Source organism: Haliotis cracherodii, unplaced genomic scaffold (genome assembly GCF_022045235.1).
Source record: "Haliotis cracherodii isolate W230 unplaced genomic scaffold, xgHalCrac1.p SCAF_25, whole genome shotgun sequence".
NCBI classification, from domain to species: Eukaryota; Metazoa; Mollusca; class Gastropoda; order Lepetellida; family Haliotidae; genus Haliotis; species Haliotis cracherodii.
Window position 1 is genome coordinate 10,150,164 of NW_027266281.1, and position 19,403 is coordinate 10,169,566.

Sequence of the window (19,403 nt, forward strand, 5' to 3'; positions counted from 1 at the left end):
TTTGGACAGTTGCATATATATTGAGAAAGATTGATAATGCTACAATATTTCACACTCGTCCTGTAACCCTGAGTAACTGTTGAGTGAATGCTATTATAACGCCGCAGTCGGCACTATAACAGCATGGTACGCTATATTATCGCGGCAGTTAATTTATGATGGATCAGGGGCGGTCGGGTAGCCTAGTGGGTAAAGCGTTCGCTCGTCACGCCGAAGACCCGAGTTCGAATGTGTGAAGCCCATTTCTGGTGTCCCCCGCCGTGATATTGCTGGAATAGTGCTAAAAGCGGCGTAAAACCATACTCACTCACTATGATGGATCGTAGTGACGAACAGTTATTAACCTATAAAATAGATTGACGTTTTTGATTAAAATCGTAGGGGGCACGGGTGACGTTAAAAGATGGTTCTTGTTGTTACCCTGTCTGGCGCTGGGCATTAAGGGGCTAAAACAAGGACTGGTCGGCTCAGAGTCAGTATACTGTGTTTGAATTGGGTATTCATGTTAAACTGCGGCATGGTATCTCGGTGAGCTAGCACTATAAATCGGCATCAGTCCGGACTAGTACAAGCAGCCACACACACACACACACACACACACACACACACACACACACACACACACACACACATTTCACCTCACCTCACCTTGTCGCTTGAGGCCTTATGTTGTACATATACATTGTTGTAAGAATGACACGATATGATTAAGGCTCAGCTAATATACTCTTTATTAATAATACAGTAAAGTACGGTTATAACGAACTCAAAGGGACTACTAATTTTAGTTCGTTATAACCGTAGTTCGTTATAAGCATATATACAGCATACCTACAGCAAACAGTCGGGACCAAAAAAGTATGTTTGTTATATCCGTCAGTTCGTTATAACCGTAGTTTACTGTACATGATATTTATAATACAGAAACACCCTTGGTTAATAATTACTCTGTACGAGCCGAAGTTTCCAGTCAATATTTGTCAGATAATTTATCATCCCAGCTTAATAACCAAAATATGATTATCCAGGTGGCGATTGAAGACTATGGGCAATAAAGTAGGTGTTTTAAAAAGCATTTTTCTCTTACATTTAAAAGAATAATGGTTTACGATTTCAATGCCGAAAATAAAGAACACACATTTCGAGTATTTCCGAAGGAAACAATTTTGCACAAAACATTACGATTCCAATGTTAAATAGAAAGACATGTTTCGTAATGAATTAAAAAATAACAACGTCCTACCTCACACATGAAAACAGTAATCCAATAGATATGAATAGCGGCATACACAACACGTGTTGCCCCTGACAATTGTTGCAGGCATCTTGTAGCGTAGCCTAGTACAGGAGATATGACACTCTAACCCTCCACACCCTGACGCTTCAGACAAGCAATACACTTTTAAGCTTTTGTTTTGGTCTGTAAGCCTCTCCATTTCCAAACTAAACAGCAGTTTTGGCCTGTATTGTCATGTTTTTTAAGAAGGGTGGGAAGTTTGTAGTTTTAAAGATTAACAAGACCACTACGAATAACCTTCGTATGGACGTGATAATCGAAAAATCGCAGGCTTCTGTCACGACCAAAGCCAATGTTAGTTGTCAGAGATGCTGAACATTCGAAGGAAATCCATTTTTTAAAACTTTTTAACAGCCGGCAAGGCAGGTGTGTATCGGTAGCAGATACATCTGAAATTTGTTTGAAATCCCTAAAAAAACAAAGCTTTTGCACACAATGCGAGTCTTACTCAAAGAGTGTTTTCGCCTGCTGAAGGGTAGATTCAAAAACCTGGCTTTGGTCGTCATCAATATTGCGCTGCGCTTAGCTGAGGAGTGTGACATTTGGAAGAAATATCGGTTTTTGGACAGTCAAGACCTTCACATTTTATTCAAGATTTATTATAGGATAACACCATCCTTGAACTTCAAGCGGCTTGATATCGCGATACACTGATATATTTTTCCTAAATACATAGAAATACTTTGAAATCTCTATTTTAAACTTCATACGCATTTGGTTTTGGTGTAGACAAGTTTGACGCATACCTTTTTAACCATGCTACCGCTATGATGGATCCAATAACGTGGCCTGTTGTTTATTTAGAAATAGTAACAGCGATTATTGGTGAATACTTGCCATCTATTGTCAAAATCTTTATTGGTTTCGAGTAGACACTTTTTAACGTCAGGCGGATAAGAATTTTCGTAATCACATTTCAGATAACCATAGATAGCGTTATATAAGCCAATGGTCTATGACATATAAATTATTATATAACTTAATACTATTAAGATATCATATCACCACATATTTAATTCGGGGCACTATATGTAAGTCCTAAGGTGGATTCCGCCACAACGTTGCCAAATGCTATCTACAGTGTATGGCATCCATGGTATGGACTTTGTAGAGTATTTCCTGTATGAAGAGGTACATGGATATTTTAATGATCATGTTGGTTTGGTTGGATTGGGTTGTCTCCAAATCTAACATGACCGATCAGCGTCAGGTCATGCCAAGGTGGTCACTATGGTAAGGAATGTGGGCTAGTATTGATGAACGGTCACCATTGATCAACTGACCAATCGCTGAACAAACGGCCGGGCCCGCTGTATAAGTAGAACGCTGGGTATTTTGAAATGCTTTCGCTGTCGTGTAAATGCATGGTATGCTTTGATTGTTAACCTTCCCGAAGGCAGAGAGAAGATGTTAAACTAGACAGAAGTACCTGCCTAATCCTCATAAGGCTTTGATAATATATATTTTTATATGCTTCTGTTTTGGGGTTGTAGTTATTTGATTTAGCATTATGGTATGTGTTGATATGATTTGTTTGTTTGTTGTTTCACGCCGCACTCTGCAATATTACAGCTATATGACGGCGGTATGTAAATAATCGAGTCTGGACCAGGCAATCCAGTGATTGACATCATGAGCATCGATCCACGCAATTGGGATACGATGACATGCATCAACCAAGTGCGCGAGCCCAATCCGTTAGTCGCATCTTACGACTAGCATAGTCGCCTTTTACGGCAAGAATAGGTTCCCGAAGACCTATTCTACCCCGGATCGCCTTCTACCTCTGTTTGGAACTCGATAGATTACTATCATTGAGAGCTGAAAACCAATTTTTGCTAATTTACTACCAACCATGACAAGACATAATATGAAAAGGTAAATCATTATGAGGCCTGTATTAGTAGATTATATTTCATATGTAACATAGTTGACACAGAATAATTTTAAAAAGTTCAATATTTGTATTGTATGAAAATGGTAGTTAATCGCCATTGTAAAGACTGAATTTGGAAATGTTCCCCATTTAGATTTTTCTAGATTTTTGAAATGGTGTTCAGGAGGGCTTATTAAATATGAATCTACTAAAACAATTGTTGCAATTTGTGGTTGATCTATCGTGGTTTTGACCGGACTATACTCTCAATAACCAAGGCCAGCACAGCTAAACCCGGCTCCTAATTACCCATCAGCTAGATTCGTTTATTTTTACCCATGGAATCCTCGTGCAATCCCATGTCAACACTCCAGCCATGCAGCATACCTTACCGTGACCTCATGAAGCCTCATGGCCGCATGCCAGGGCAGCTGGGGCTTACCATGCAGACCACAGCAGCAGGATGACCTTGGGACGGGATGGACAAAGGCTTGACGTTCGGCCAAAGGTGGGCAGGGAATACCATGTATATATAGGCCCACAAGGAACTATAGTCGCTGTGCTAAGTCAGCAGTGGAGATCGGCATTTCATGTCAATAGTATAAATATGGCCCATATGTTGTTTTTTTACGCTGTATGGTTTGTTTGTTTGTTTGTTTGTTTGTTTGTTGTTCAAAGCCGCACTGAGAAATATTCCAGCTATATGACGCAGGTCAGAAATCGAGTCTGGACCAGACAATCCAGTGATTGACTTCAGGAGCATTGATCTACGCAATTGGGATACGATGACATGCATGAACCAAGTCAGCGAGCCTGACCATCTGATCCTGTTTGTCGCCTTTTACGTCAAGCATAGTCGCCTTTTACGACAAGCATAGTCGCCTTTTACGGCAAGCATGGGTTGCTGAAGACCTATCCTGACCCGGATCATCACTGACCATCTTATTAGATCTTATTAGGTCTTATGACAAGCATAGGTTGCTGGGGTCTTATGCTAACGGGATGATAGACTCTACTCCCTCTAGAAAGAAATCTAGCGTTCGCCAGGAAATGCGTCCATTTTCAAACCATCAACATTGGTCAAGTTTGCGATTTGCGCAATTCCCTTTTTAAAGATTATCTATTATGGGAATACAAGTTGAAGAGAGACTAAAACAAAATTGGAGATTGGTAGAAGAAAAACAAACACTGAACTACAAAACAAAGTATACACCCATGTTGGATGAAAAAAAAAAAAAAATGGTTATTCGATGGTGATTTTTTTCGTACGGGTATCACAAATGGCTACAAAAAATGACAAAGTTGATAAACTGCAGGGCAAAAGAGAGAAAACACCCGTGTGTTTTGGACCTCAAACTGTTTTGATAACGCTTGTAATTTTTGGTTTAAATGAACTTTTCAAGAGTATGCTTTCTTTTGCCCCGCAATATATAACTTTCAGAATATTTGTTATACACGTATCTGTTTTAAATTTCTAGAGCAGTTTTACAATGTTAAAGACACAATATTACAAAACGTTTAGGGTGAAATTGATACTTTTTTAAGTTTGAAGACCCGAATTTGTTTTATTTGCCTTTTTCAAGAATTAAAAACACCTGCACCAGTAGCAAATGTTGTAATTGTGTCCCAAATCAAGATCTGATTATCTCGAATCAACCAACAAGCTGAAATATTAACAATACATCCATCAATATTTCAGGCCTAATCAGATTGATTTGGGAGTAAATGGACAAGCAAATAGTACCATTATTAGAACGTGGATGCCACCATTGTACGTCCATTGACGTCCCAGACACGTCATCAGTTCGCTAGGACGCATGGGACTTGTCTTCACCAGATGCTTTAATTACACGCAATTAATTAGTCAGGAATCCCAGAAGTCCCAGTGGGAAGACTTGGGAGACAAACCGTGACGAAAATCTAATTCTGCAAATACGATAGATCTCGTGCTTTGTTTCCAACGCCTCTTGAGCAAATACGTTGTATTTTTCATCACGAGAGAGGCGTTGGGTCGGCACATAAGCCAATTTGAATCACGAATGCCATACACGGTTGCCTCCCCTGATGAATTCTCCTGCCTGGAGGAATGGAAAGTCGTGCAGGGTAAGTCACGTGTGCAATTAGATGTCGGGTGTGAGTCAAGCCTATATCAGTGAACTCTTCCGCATTGCTGTGTTTCAAGACACGCGTTGTTACAGAAATAGAAGCACTATTTGGGCACTGTCAGGAGTTGTGGATAGCTCCGTCGTATTTGGAAATGGATGGGTGTTGGACGCTCATTGCGTATTCTGTCCTGTCAAACATCTAATGTTTGACCATGGACCCTAAATATTAAGTGTCCATGGTTTGACTGACTGGGCGTCAAAACTAGGCGTCAAATAATCACGAATAGCGCTAAATAGTAACATGCACGTGCAGCATAAAGCCAGGCACGTGCATGATGAAGACGTTTTATCTCACGCGTGGTTAACGACGTTAATTCTCAATGATTCTCAGTTTACAGATTTGCATTTAGGAAATGTTTACACAATCACAATTGCAATTTGTTTGTTTGTTTTTTGTTGTTTTACGCGTTCCCTCGTTCCATGTTCACAAGTATCAGTTTCTGAAAGTTTGTTTGTTTGTTGTTTAACGCCGCACTTAGCAACATTCCAGCTATATGACGGCGGTCTTTAAATAATCGAGTATGGATCACACAATCCAGTGATTGACATCATGAGCATCGATCCACGCAATTGGGATACGATGACATGCATCGACTAAGTCAGCGAGCCCGACCGCCCGATCCCTTTTAAGACAAAATATATATGAAGACAATAATGTAACCTGGCTACGAAAGAGCATCAGATTTAGTTCAACATCATTCGTCTTATCTTCATCAACGAAAATAAGTGAGAAGGGTTTTAAGCCGCTCTAAGCCCTATTCCAGTAAATATAGCATTTTCTTTTGTTGCTCACAAGCGGAATTGATATCGATATAAGTGATTATACATGCATACACATGAGTTAAGCAGTGAATGGGTACCCGGTAGGATGAGATGGTTATGTGGCTGTTAACCGTCCAGCGCCTCTAGCGCCTCTAGGCAGCTTGAGTTGTATATTTCTCAAGGGGCTGAGAATGAAATCGAGTCAACACTGATGCATTGACCAGGGTAATACAAAATGTAGTGCTTCGAATTGCGGGTGGGGTTATGCGCTTTAGAAGCAAAGTAATATTATCTTATTATCCAGCCATGCGGAGATAAGAACTTGAATATAAACTGACGGCCAAAAGAAATGTTACTATAGCTTAAAATCACCCTATTTTAAAATATACAAAGAGACAGATGCATGAAGTAAAACGTATTCAAAATATCGACATCTCAACGAAATCAACATTTAAAATGACCGATATACAGCATCCAATATTGGCATGACAGTTATCCGAATTGAGGTTAGTCTCGACTAACCGTATGCCCGAAGGCATTCTTCCATGGTGACTTCACCGTTAGGAATCGATACCGGAAATGCAAAGTACGGATGTACCGGTCTTCTTTGGGCGTAGTTACCCTGGATCTGACTCTCCTTGGTCTGTCTTATGTCTGCCCGGTCTGTCTGTAACGTTGTATCAGGTTAGTTACAATAACACGGGAACCACCAAATTCTCTAGCAATGTGGGCATGGGTGGCTCCCATCTGTATCATTCCCAGGCCCGCTTGCGTTGTTCCGGTGTCAGTCGTGGCATTTCTGTGGTGTTTTTGTTCTTATCAGGAGGAGTGTCTGACACGCCGCAGTATCATTTATATACCATTATAGGACGTGTAGTTTCGAGTTCCAGAGCGGCACATGTTTTTCACATTTTCACATTTTTTACAACAAAAAAACGTGCCGAGGGCGGGTATCATTCTCTGCACAGAGCATTGTTGTGTTTAGACGATCTGTTTCGCATTGATTTAGTATGAACTTTTAATTAATTTAAATTTTTTAATATATTTTTGCAGTTTAATTTTCAAAGTGGTAAAGTTTCTTTTTGACGTCATGTTAGTACAGACAGATAGGCAGATAGACAGGGGAGTGGACTTCATATAATTTTCACCGCTATTTTACCTTCGACGCCCAATGGAATTTATTTGGGCGGATAAACAAGACTGCTTATTCTCTAGTGTTAAAGGTGTTTTTCATATTACCATATGTTATATTATCTGGTACTTCATCTGTGAGAGTGTCATGTTACCCTAGGTAACAGCTGGGAAAATCGACATCACACACACCCCGGGGGTGGGGGCAGCTGGGTGGTGGACGGGCTTGGAGGGACCAGCTGGCTCGTCACAGAACAGCATACTCACAGTGACATGCACAATTACAATAAATGCACAACTTTTAGCAATGCATGGTTTGTTCTTATTTACATAATAAACACGCTGTGTTCGATAAACATTGCATTTATCAATACGTTAACAGGTCGTGTACTACAATATTAGAATAATTTTGTTCTGTTTTTACTAAATTGAATTTCATGAATTCATCGTAATATAATGTTTTATTAAAATGTTCAAATATTGTTTTTTTAAATAAATACTGACATTTTATCAATAATGCTGTCCTTAACACCATTGATGCCTAAAGCATCGATACATGACAACGTGATATGCAATAGGTACCGAAGTCAGCTGCACATAACTTTAATAATTAGAAAAATATAGTTGTCATCAGCGTACGGCAAGTATGGGTTGCTGAAGACCTATTCTATCCCGAATCGTCATGGGTTCATTGTCTTTGTGTACTCAGACGTCATCGATCCGAATTGCGTGGATCGATGCTCATGATATCAATCACTGGATTGTCTCGTCCAGACTCGTCATATAGCTGAGTGCGGCGTTAAACAAGAAACACACACACACACACACACACACACACACACACACACACACACACCAAAAGGCAATGCCCTTATTGCACACACGGCATTAACCAACGACCGTAAAGAATAGATACCCCGCCCCAATCCTTGATAAAACTTAACAACATCAAGCAAAACACTTAAGGAAGGAAGATAAAACGGTATGTAAAAGCAGAAGACAAATTGTCCGGTTTACTTAGACATGTATTCAAGTTATTTCTCTTTACATCCTGTCACCTGCTGTGTAGCCTCGCTGGATCTCGTTTCTCACGGGGCGCTCACATCAGAGAGTGTATATATCTATATTATGGCCCCATTCGCCCTTCGTTCGTTCTACAATGGCGTCACACCATACAGACCTGTAATGTTAGTATGTAATTTGATTGGACATAAACCTTGCTGCGTAGGGCTGTATAGTGTCACGACTGACTGACGTGCCAGTTACCAACGTGTGGGGCCTGACTGATAATTATATATAATAAAAATAATAATTATATAAGCTAGTCTAGCCAGCTTTATGAAATCAGCATCAGGATTTTTTTTACATATATATAAAATAATAATAATAACAGTGAGTGAGTGAGTGAGTATGGTTTTACGCCGCTCTTAGCAATATTCCAGCAATATCACGGCGGGGGACACGTGAAATGGGCTTCACACATTGTACAATATTAATAATAAAAATAGAAGCTAGTCTAGCTAGCTCTAGACAGCTCTATGAATTTAGCACCAGGAAAATGATTTGTTTTAATTTAATAAAGAAATGTATTGTGTAATAAAAGATTTCATTGCGTCAGGTGCTACATTATTACCCCGGTCAATGATCATTCTCAGCTCCCTGCGGAGTATACAACCTGGAATATTGCTACAGCCTCGTTAAACACAAAACAAACAAAATTTTAGGCACACCCACATTACCAAGCAAGAAGTCTTGATAAACAGAACCATCACTCAACTTCACCTTCTTGTCGGGCCATTTCTATACTGGTAGAAAATCAAGTATTTTTCTTACAATTATGTCAGCTTGACAATTTCGATCCGAATGCGCGAACCTCACAATGCATCATTGTCAGTGAGTGTGTAACAGACGCTTAACACGACCAGCTTGGATGACTGCCCGTTGCAGTTTCATTCGTGACCAACTCGTGTTATTCCGGGACAAGCCGAATAGCGACTCGTGCCCCTCTCATGGCCATTTTACATTCGTGACCAACTCGTGTTATTCCGGGACAAGCCGAATAGCGACTCGTGCCCCTCTCATGGCCATTTTTCATTCGTGACCAACTCGTGTTATTCCGGGACAAGCCGAGTAGCGACTCGTGTCCCTCTCATGGCCATTTTTCATTCGTGACCAACTCGTATTATTCCGTGACAAGCCGAATAACGAGCGCCTCGTGCCCCTCTCATGGCCATTTTTCATTCGTGACCAACTCGTGTTATTCTGGGACCAGCCGAATAGCGACTCGTGCCCCTCTCATGGCCATTTTTCATTCGTGACCAACTCGTGTTATTCCGGGACAAGCCGAATAGCGACTCGTGCCACTCTCATGGCCATTTTGCGACCAGGTTCCGTCTTATCGCAAACGGGCATGCCTAAAATAATTGTCAACTCGTCGCGTTATGGATCACATATATTTCCCCATATATTATATATATTTCAAATGCGGTTTAAAGCTCATCGGCACAAACGAAGTTATAAAGTATGAATGGACACTTTTAACTGTGTCTTGGATATATGTTTAAATGCAAAATCATGTAAAATCAAAAAATATTTCTGAGGGATTCTTTGATGAAGAACTTGAAATCATACGCGCGAAAAGGACGAGTGATGACAAATGGGCCATTTTTGCGACCGGGTTCCGTCTTAGCGCAAACGGGCATACCTAAAATAATTGTCAACTCGTCGCGTTATGGTTCGCATATATTTCCCCATATATTATATATATTTCAGATGCAATTTAAAGCACATCTGGACATGAGGAATTATACAGTATGATTAAACACATGTAACTGTGCCTTGTGTATTTTTTTAGATGCAAGACATATGTAAAATCAAAAATAAGTTCTTAGGGATTCTTTGACGAACTACTTGAAATCATACGCGCATTCTGATTGGTTTGTCGTATTTACGCACATAACATTCATCGATAGTGGGACGAGTCTTCTTGAAGGTTACGGAAAGAGGCGAGTGGTGACGAATGTCTTCTTGAAGGTTACGGAAAGAGGTGAGTGGTGACGAATGCTTCTTGAAGGTTACGGAAAGAGGCGAGTGGTGACGAATGTCTTCTTGAAGGTTACGGAAAGAGGCGAGTGGTGACGAATGTTGCAGTTTGTGAGAATGTCATCGATACAGGACATTACCCATCTGGTACAGTGTCCAGTTACACTGACCGTCCGGGCCCTAGTACCTATTCAGGGTGGTCAACCGCATCAAAACTCATAAATCTATTTTCAAGACCCGAGTTCCGCTACTGTAACGTCTTGAAGCTAATGGCTTTATAAACCTGTTTTAGTAGAGGGGGTTTAATGAAGCATCACACGTCAAACTGGTCCGAACACTGGACGGTGTTCAAGGACAGCCTGCTCTTTGAAATGGACACATGTGACTTTAAATCATTGATCGTATGAAATTTGATATTATGAAACTCTACATGATTGAATGGGGCGGTCATCATCACCATCATCATCGTCATCATCATCATCATCATCATCATCATCATCATCATCATCACAGGCGGTCGGGTAGCCTACTGGTTAAAGCGTTCGCTCGCCACATCGAAGACTCGGGTTCGATTCCCGACATGGGTACAATGTGTGAAGCCCATTTCTGGTGTCCCCCGGCTGGAATATTGCTTAAAGCGGCGTAAAATCAAACTCACTCACTCACTCATATTTTAATATCCAGTCATGCCATATTTGTTGACATTGTGGAATAAGTAATTCTAAAATTGAAACCATTTGACATGTCAAACTTTATACTTTCGCTGGATAAAGTAGGGGCGGTGGGGTAGCCGAGTGGTGCGAGCGTTTGATCGTGACGCCTAAAACCCGGGTTCGATTCCCCACATGGGTACAATGTGTGAAGCCCATTTCGCCGTGATATTGCTGGAATATTGCTAAAAGCGGCGTAAAACCATACTCACTCACTCACACCTTTGCAAGGAGCAACTAGGGAACATTCTTTAAGCGATTTGATATCACCTGGTATTTAACCGTCGAGCTAATGCACCCATTTCTCAACTTCAAACAGAGTACATGCAACAGTGATCAAGTTTCACATAGTGCATCAATATCGGTTCATATTTCACATTTACGACGCTATGCCTGCCTACGTTCTATACCAACACAGGGTATCGTGTGGTAACGAAGTCGTGAATATGCATGAAAACAAACACTTATGTTCATGAACCTTTTTTAACATTGAACATCTATTCTCAAGAGGTTATTTTTGTCGTTTATATACTCGAAAGGTCTGCATAAACAAGAATTTAATTTCAACACCACTTAAAACAGCCATAATAGATCTGCCACTGGCGGAATGTACGCAGGTAAATAGCTATTTGGACACAAAAAACGTATTGTGTGGTAGCTTGTTGTAAATGAACGAAGCCAGACGTGTACCACTTGACACGCAGCTGAGATCCTAGAAGTAGAATGTGAGATGTTTGAGTGGTGGTGAAAGGGGTACACTCTTGGTCTATCAACAATGCTGTTTTATTGGTAAATAAATCCTCAAGTCGTATGCTGCGGAAGTTGGAATGTCTTTAAATCTACCCCTCGCTGGTCTGTATCCTGTGAGAGATTGGTCCGCCATACATGCCGTTTGTTAAGCTGGTTGAGGGAGTCAAGAGCTAACAATTTAAGGTTAATTGTATTTTTAATCCTTATAGCTTTTTCAACATTTTGAGGTGGCTTTGACCGAGGGCACAGCTGATACTTAATGACTGACTAGTTTGTCGCTGTCACGTGGTCATCGTATCTCGCGGGGCATTGCTCAAAACATCAAGTACTTGTTTTTTAGACTCGATTATTTACAGACCGCCTTCGCATGGCTGGCGTATTGTTAAACAACAAATAAACATACTTAATACCCTTACCCGATAACCACACAGGAACGTTAGATGATTAATTGAAGTTCTTTTTATTTTAGTTGCTTTTATGATACATGCTGTGATTTGATAAGATACTATAACTTTACATAATTATTGACTTCCAGTCTGAACAAAGCTTGTTGAGAAACTAGAAATTTACCAAGTCTGACCGGTACATTAGGCAACGCGGCCTGCTATAAATCTTGCACTTCAATGGAAGAGGGACACCTTTGATGAAGAGTCCCTCCCCCCCCTCCCCCCCCCCCCCCCCCCCCCCCCCTCTCCACACACACACACACACACGCCACAATATTTCCTGTGACATGTAGATTACAGATGTCGTGTTGAAATGGAACCTGGACGCTGTTTAATGCGTCTAATATAATTCATTGTTGCGACATGTTTCAATAACAGTTTTGTAGAGTAACGATTGATTTCTGCTAATTCAGATGTTATAGATACTGTTATAGTTGCATCATTCACAACAACGACAGCGAATACTTCTACGATTACTACCACTGCTACTACTACTTTCACTACTACTACTACTACTACTACTACTACTACTACTACTACTTACACCGCTACTGCTACTACTACTACTACTACTAGGGGCGGTCGGGTAGCCTAGTTGTTAAAGCTTTCGCTCGTCACGCCGAAGACCCGGGTTCGATTCCCGACATGGGTACAATGTGCAAAGCCCATTTCTGTTGTCCCCCGCCGTGATATAGCTGGAATATTGCTAAAAGAGGCGTAAAACCAAACTCACTCACTCACTACTACTACTACTACTACTACTACTACTACTACTACTACTGCTGCTGCTGCTGCTGCTACTACTACTACTACGACTGCTACTTCAACTACTGCTGCTATTGCCCCTGCTGCTACAACTGCTACTGCCGCTGCAACTATTACGATTACTGCCACTGTTACGGCTGCTACTGCTATTGCAACTACTGCTTCTGCTGTTGCTACTGTCACAGCTGCTACTGCCACAGCTACGGCATCTACTACCACTACTACTGCTATAATGATAATAATAATAATAATAATAATAATAATAATAGCAGTTTTAAATATGATACCAACAAAAATAAACACCACGCTCACTATAATACTAATAAAGCTACTTATACAAAGAAATGATAATAATTACAATATTATACAGCGCCATTTCCTACCATTTCTACTGGTAACACTAGGCACATTATACTGATGCTGAGGGGATACAAAACACTACCGACATAAACACAATACCAAACTTACCCCAGATCCATGCTCTCCTCAGATGGTAGCGATACCAATTGACTATGGATTATTTCAACGACACATACGTAAAATCTGATCACTTCACAGGGCAACACTGATCTTCATTTCTGTGCTCCGTAATGTCGGAAAGAGAACGTTAAATCCCCAATTAGAGGAAGAACATGTCTGCACAATTGTGTTCTTCGCAGTTCTTCACAGTTCTTCACAGTTCTTCACAAGTCTTCACAAGTCTTCATTTTTTTCTTCTACCAATCAAGAGTTTTGTTTAAGACTGAACTTCACAAACAAACTAAATCGCTGATAGATTCACAAGCGTCATATACCAGTGTCGACAGCAGCGCGGCAGGTGTTGCTATACAACTGTTCCCGGTCGATGTGAAATAGAGTTTGTGACATCATTCCTCAAAGTTGTTGCTCAACTGCATCGATGACTGGTTTTGTTTTGCCAAAGGTCATCCAAAAATCCTTAACAATTTAATGACGAGACAAACAGAGAGATTCTTAAGGCAGATGAATAGGAGATGAGTTTGTAGTTCTCAGCAGCTCAGTCATCAGTGATGAAGATCAAGATCAATTAGCATCTCTATCCAACAAATACGCCTTGAAATGGGTTAGTATTTGCAATCTAAAGCATTTTATCTCTTTCGTATTTGAGAAATATTATGAAAATACTTCAAATCCCAAAATAGCAAGCCAGTAGCTCACCCCTCTCTAAATGTTTTATCAATGTTCAAAAATAATGTCTAAAAATGAAATTGTCAAATTCTAAAATCGTCAAAAGGAGGGATTGTTTGATTAAACAAAACAACGCCTATCTTATCATTGAAGTCCATTGCCGCTGAACTCAGAATGGTTCTCTGTTTGAAAATGGCTTTACCGTGAAGACTTCAGTTTTCAAATCTGACAACAAGGCTAAGAATTGAGCTTCACTAACTTTGTTAAATTCCTTTCATCTTTGACAGCACTTTACTCCAAGAGATTAATCCTCGTCGATTGCGAATTCTCAAAGTGGCCTTGTTTCAAAATTCTCAAGTCAGTGCCCTTCGCCGTGACATGGCGACCTTGAATTTGTTACAACTGAGAGAGATATTTTCAAAATCGACTTAAATGCTATCGGGGTAAAATACCTCCACAATCGGTTTTAAGTCAAATAATGGGTTATCTGTAGAAGATTTGCAAACAGAACACAAGCATGAAATTTGATCTGAAGATCGATTCCGAAATCTTGAAATCATTGGAACGCTGTAGCGAATTTTTATGATGCTTCCAACATTTAAACAGGGCTGGCAAGGAGTTCCGATACTTGAACAACTAAATTAAGGATAGGACAAATACATGTCAACAGCTGTGACAGTTTCTATAAGAGTTTTAAATTCCTGAATGAGAGTCCTAATTTCGAAATTATATTTTGAAAAAATTGTTGAATTTGTCACTTTGGGGCTAAGCGTGTAAACGATTTGGGGGTGATCTTTGAAACAAGATATTACACGCTATTACAAATTATGCCATGTTGTCGATAATACAAAACAAATTTGAAATGATATGGAATCATGCAAAGTCACAAATTCACTCATTTGAAAAGGTACGTAACTAAACTTTCGTGGCAAAAAAGAAAGTATACCCATGTTTGATGGTGGCTAAAGTATGAAACAAACAAGTACAGTAAACTACGGTTATAACGAACTGAAAAGGGTCACTAATTTTAGTTCGTTATAACCGTAGTTCGTAATAGGCGTATATAGAACATCTGTACAGCAAATGACAGGGACCAAAAATTAAGTTCGCAATACCAGTCAGTTCGTTATAAGCGTGTTCGTTATAAACGTATTTTACTGTAATGGTTATTCGTTATAAGCGTATATAGAACATCTATACAGCAAATGGCAGGAACCAAAAATTAAGTTCGCAGTATCCGTCAGTTCGTTATAAGCGTGTTCGTTATAAACGTATTTTACTGTAATGGTTATTGGATGGTGATGTATTTGATAAGGGTGTTAAAGTTGTGTTTGGATCTTTGCTTGGCAGTGTTTCGGCGACTGTTTTCAGCCTGGGAACGTTTTGATAACGTTTGTAATTTTGTGGTCAAATTAAATTTTCAAATATATACTTTATTTCGCCAGGGAGTTTAACTGTATGATGACAGTCAAAAGTAATGCTCTTGGTAGGTGCTGACATTATCGGGATCATAGTGGGGACGAACATTGGTTGCAAACAAACAAATACGGTGTTTCTGACCTAGCTCAAGGGACGCAACTCTGTAGATCGGGTTTCGACGCTTCATACAACAATTACACGACTAGCCTCTTGTTTCTTTTGAGTGAGTGAGTGAGTGAGTGAAAGAGTATAGGAATATCTCGGCGGGGGGCACAACCTCTGAGACCTGCATTACTTCTGGCTTACAGGGTGCACGTGTGGCCCAGTCGTCTAAGGCGCCGCGAATCGCTGTGCAGAGTTGCGTCCCTTGGACACGCCAGAAACCTATGATTGTGGGTTCGAATCCCGGTTCGCCCTGATTGTGTTTCTAGGTTTGTCAGCACCATACCCGTGCTCGTGGGTTTCACCGAAGTGGTAAACGTCTGAGACCTGCATCACATCGGGCTTTCCTCCCACATTAAGCTGACACGCCGTGATATAACTGGAATACTGTTAAAAGCGGCGTTAAACCCAACTCACTCACTCACCCAACAAGCAGAGTTACAAGTGCAATCCTGTCGGGTAATCTAAAACCATATAATCACACAGATAATCACACAAGCCTTAATGCATAAACAAAACACATTAATCTATTCTGAGCTTGTTTTTTCCCGTAATGACCCCACTTAGTATCTGTTGGACGATGCGTTTTGTACATTGCCGCAAGGTGGAGAGTGATATATATGTCAAATCAAGTCAACTGACTGTTCAAAGACTTGACCCAAACCAACTGATCATTTAGTCCACCGATTTCCAAAGTTGAGAACACAGGGGACGATATTTCTCAAATATGTCAATAACGTGCTTATTGAATATTCAAATATGTATCCATTTTTCGTTGGTAATGCGATTTCATTGTATGATAAAACAGCAGAACCTTGTTAATCTGGACATGGCGTTCACTGTTCGCTGTTATTAATGTATTACGAATTTTATTTTCTTCTGCTTCAGCTTATGACCCGTTACATTATTTTACCAGGAAAACCTTATATTTTGAGTCTCTAGATATAGCATATTTTTGTTTATAAAAATATCACCACCAAAAGACGAGTAAATTAAAACAGACAATAGTTGATTTTTATTGTGTTAAATAACTCACAGACAATATGTTTTCACTATTTCCGCTCTCGGTTGTTATCTATTCTTAATGGTCCGTTCATTTAAATGTTACCGCTATTTTTTACCGTTTTTTTGGCCTTGAACGCCCAGTGGAGTCTATTTCGGTGTTGGTCGAATTGATTGTTGTTTCGGATATGCATTTTCTTTATCCATGCATCATATTTAATATATATATATATATATATATATATATATATATATATATATATATATATATATATATATATATATATATATATATCGTAAGAAGGATAGAAGGATGTACAAGGTTGAAATCATCATCCACTGCATCTTCAAATCAACATCGGTAGCTTAGCATCTTCCCGAGGCAAGAGAGTTATAGTCAGTTAACTCACTTGCCTTGGGAAGATGGTAGCTTAGTAGTTAAAGTGATTTTGGATGTCGTGTGGACCGAGTTTGATTCCGCTCATGGGTATAAATCGTCCTTGAAGTCACAGATATCATCGTTATATTGTTGCAGTGTTAATAAGAACGCAGGGTTAGAAACTAACAGTTTTTGTCCACTAGTCCTTATAATGATAACATATAGCAAAACCCTTAAAATGGGCCAATTTCTACTAGTCCTTAGGATACCTTTACTATTGGGCAGTTTGGTAAGGACTACAGGACTAGTGCCAATTTCTAACGCTGTGAACAGAATACATATGTTTCAGTAAATACTTTCAAACCGTTACAAAAAGATATGTTCATGTGTGTGAACGCTGACATTTAGGATGGTCGGTGTTCCATTTTTATCACTGATCACTGTACCCGACTACGTGTCAGAAGCCATCAGCCATGTCTCCTGGGCATGTTTTTCAGTGATGCTCATTAGTGATGTTTGTATATTACACCAGCTGTGATTCCCATTACGCGCTGTGTCCACATATCGTCCTCAGCGATGTATGTATCTTTGCCGGTTGTCGCTCAGATTCGCCCACTGCCTTCGTGGTCTAGTGGTAGAGCGCCCGCCGCGATAGCGGAAGGCTTTTGGTTCGATACCAAAAGACGTCACAATATGGTACTTGTTGTTACCCTGCCTGGCGCTCAGCATTTAGGGGATAAAACAAGGACTGTCGGCTCGGAGTCTATACTGTGTCTTAGTGGGGTATCTGTGTTAAACCGTTGTATTGTATCTCAGTGGGCTAGCACTATAAAACCGGCTAATACAAGCAGACGTGCAATAATCTTGCACCCGCCGTCATATTGCTGGAATATTGCTAAAATCGGCGTAAAACCATACTCATTTACTAAACCCACTTTCACTTCCCATCACCACCGTTTAGATTGTCGTAAAAGGCGACTATGCTTGTCGTAAAAGGCGACTATGCTTGTTGTAAAAGGCGACTATGCTTGTCGTAAAAGGCGACTCTGCTTGTCGTAAAAGGCGACTCTGCTTGTCGTAAAAGGTGACTCTGCTTGTCGTAAAAGGCGACTCTGCTTGTCGTAAAAGGCGACTCTGCTTGTCGTAAAAGGCGACTCTGCTTGTCGTAAAAGGAGACTATGCTTGTCGTAAAAGGCGACTATGCTTGTCGTAAAAGGTGACTAACGGGATGGGGTGGTCAGGCTCGCTGACTTGGTTGATGCATGTCATTGATCGCAATTGCGTGGATCGATGCTCAGGATATCAATCACTGGATTGCCTGGTCCAGACTCGATTATTTACAGACCGCCGTCATATAGCTGAATTATTGCTAGTGCGGCGTTAAACAACAAACCAACCAACCTTATTCACAAGTGTGAGAGGGTCAGGTGTTACCCGCTTCAAGAACTATCCAGCCATATAACGGCGGGGCTCCAAGACAGGGCTCCACATATTATGCCAACATGGTTCACCTCAACCCCACAGAATTTACCCGGCAACGGAATAAGTCGAATGGATTGCTCCAAGATGGGGAATAGAACACACGCCTTCGGTCTGCCGAGCAAACGCTTTAACCACTTGACTTCACTATTACCAATTCAGATTTCCACAAATAGCACCAGTACAGTATTCGTTGAGTGAGTGAGTTAAATTAGTCGACGTCGATAACAGCAGTATATCAACATCGTGGAATATGTGTGTGTGTGTGCGTGCGTGCGTGCGTGCGTGCGTGCGTGTGTTAGTGTGTGTGTGTGTGTTAACATTAACTCACGTCGTCGGCGATTAATAAAGCACAATCTCTGAGATACGCCATTTTAACCACCCAATACTCATTTCTTATAAAGGACACCTACCTTGGCTGTTAAATGGCTTTACAAGAGGACCGACATCCCTTGAGACCTTGGCGTCAACTGAAAGTATACAAAGATTTGTTAATTTTTAAAAACACGAAAGCAGTAAATTCTTTGATTGCTTTGACGTGTACGATATCATCATTTGGACACAGTCATTGCTTTGTTAGATATATATTAGCAAGAAGGTTGATTTTGAAAGCCTTCTTTTGAAGCAAACATATGACCTAGCTTACGACGAAGGTTTTGTCAGCGCTAACCATCTTTCAGACGCTGAACACTGTGAAGCTGTCTGAACTAGATTGAGTGAGTGAGTATAATTTTACGCCAACATATCACGCAATATCACACCAGAAATAGGCTTCACGCGTTGCACCCATTCGGGAAACCAAACCCGGGCCTTCGACGTGGCGAGCGTACGCTTTAACCACTGGGCTACCTCACCGCCCGTGAACCTGATTC

The 19,403-nt window shown here is 40.5% G+C and overlaps 1 protein-coding gene across 1 annotated transcript in view; it reads right to left on the minus strand.

Annotated features, from left to right (window-relative positions):
* LOC139472771 (uncharacterized) overlaps positions 1-13,454 on the minus strand; it is a 97,264-nt gene extending 83,810 nt beyond the window's left edge. Inside the window, exon 1 of the mRNA XM_071255238.1 lies at positions 13,413-13,454. The gene's annotated coding sequence lies outside the window, so the exon portion shown is untranslated. The remainder of the gene's footprint in view (positions 1-13,412) is intronic.
* Between the last annotated feature and the right edge of the window lie 5,949 nt (positions 13,455-19,403).